The 2077-nt window shown below is 36.7% G+C and overlaps 1 pseudogene; it reads left to right on the plus strand.

Annotated features, from left to right (window-relative positions):
• The first annotated feature begins 886 nt into the window (after window positions 1–886).
• LOC126933608 (40S ribosomal protein S4-like) lies at window positions 887–1714 on the plus strand (annotated as a pseudogene).
• The last annotated feature ends 363 nt before the right edge of the window (window positions 1715–2077 follow it).

Below are 2077 nucleotides of genomic sequence, written 5' to 3' on the forward strand. Positions count from 1 at the left end.
TAAAACATTTCTTGAGACAAATTATAATGGCAACACAACATACCAAAACCTTTGTGATACAGCAAAAACATTACTGAGAGGGAAATTCATAGCTGTAAGTGATTACATCAAAAAAGAAAAAAAACTTCAGGTAGACAACCTACCAATGCATCTTAAATAACTAAAAAAGCAAGAGCAAAGCAAGCTCAAAATTAGTAGAAGAAAAGAAATAATAAAGATCAGGGCAGAAATAAGTGAAATTGAAAGGAAGACAACAATACAAATGATTAATGGAAGGAAAAGTTGGTTTCTTGAAAAGATAAACAAAATTGATAAACCTTTAGCCAACTAAGAAAAAACAGAGGAGATCCAAATAATAAAAACAGAAATGAAAAAGGACACATTACAGCTGATACTGCAGAAACTTAAAAAATCGTTAGTAGCTATATGAGCAACTATATGCCAATAAATTGGAAAATCTAGAAGAAATGGACAAATTTCTAGATACATACAACATACCAAGATTGAACCATGAAAAAATCCAAAACCCAAACAGACCAATAACAAGTAACAAGATTGAAGTCATAATAAAAAGTCTCACAGTAAAGAAAAGCCCAGGTCCCAATGGCTGCAATGCTTAATTCTAGCAAAGATTTCATTAAAAACGAATACCAATCCTCCTAAAACTATCCTAAAAAATAGAGGAGAAGGGAATACTTACAAACTCATTCTGTGAAGCCAGCATTACCCTGATACCAAAACCAGACAAAGATATATCAAAAAATAAAACTATAGGCCAATATCTCTGATGAACATTGATGCAAAAATTCTCAACAAAATACTGACAAATCAGATTAAAAAGATCATTCATCATTCTTTCTGTGCCTAGCAGAGCCATGGCTTGTGGTCAAGAAGCATCTGAAGCAAGTACCAGCTCCAAAGCATTGTATGCTGGATAAATTAATTGGTGTGTTTGCTCCTCATCCATCCACCGGTCCCCAAAAGTTGAGAAAGTACCTCCCTGTCATCATTTTCCTAAGGAACAGACTTAAGTATGCCTTGACAGGAGATGAAGTAAAGAAGATTTGCATGCAGTGGTTTATTAAGATCAATGGCAAGGTCCAAACTGATGTAATCTACCCTGCTTGGATTCATGGATGTCATGAGCATTGACAAGACTGGAGAGAATTTCCATCTGATCTATGACACCAAGGCTCACTCTGCTGTTCATCGTATTAATCTGAGGAGGCTAAATACAAGTTGTGCCAAGTGAGAAAAATCTTTGTGGGTACAAAAGGAATTCCTCATCTGGTGATTCATGATGTTCACACCATCCACTGCCCTGATCCCCTCATCAAGGTGAATAACAGATTCAGATTGATTTGGAGACTGGCAAGATTCCTGATTTTATCAAGTTCAACACTGGTAACCTGTGTATGGTGACTAGGGGCCAGGGGGGTGTGCTAATCTGGGAAGAATGTGTGTAGTCACCAACAGAGAGAGATATCCTGGATCTTTTGATGTGGTTCATGTGAAAGATGCCAATGTCAACAGATTTGTCACCCACCTTTCCAACATTTTTGTTATTCGCAAGGGCAACAAACCGTGAATTTCTCTTCCCTGAGGAAAGGGTATCTGCCTCTCCATTACTGAAGAGAGAGACGAGAGACTGGCAGCCAAACGGAGAAGTAGGTGAAATGGTCTTTAGAGACATGTTAGAAAGCTTTTTGTACTTAATTAAAGATAATATAGCATGAAGAAAAGATCATTCATCATGAACAAGTGGGATTTATCCCAGGAATGCAAGGATTGTTGAACATACACAAGTCTATGAATATGATACATCATACCAACAGAATGAAAGACTAAAACCATATGATCATTTCAACTGATGCCAAAAAAAGGATTTGATAAAAGTCAACATCCCTTCGATAAAAGAAAAACCCCAAAAAACTGGGTATAGAAGGAACATAACCTCAACATAATAAAAGCCATATATAACAGACCCACAGCTAGTATCATACCGAATGGGGAAAAACTGAAAGCCTTTTTTCTAAGATCTGGAGCACAACAAGGATGCCCACTTTTGTCACTGTTA

This window comes from Macaca thibetana, chromosome 13 (genome assembly GCF_024542745.1).
Source record: "Macaca thibetana thibetana isolate TM-01 chromosome 13, ASM2454274v1, whole genome shotgun sequence".
Taxonomy (NCBI): Eukaryota; Metazoa; Chordata; class Mammalia; order Primates; family Cercopithecidae; genus Macaca; species Macaca thibetana.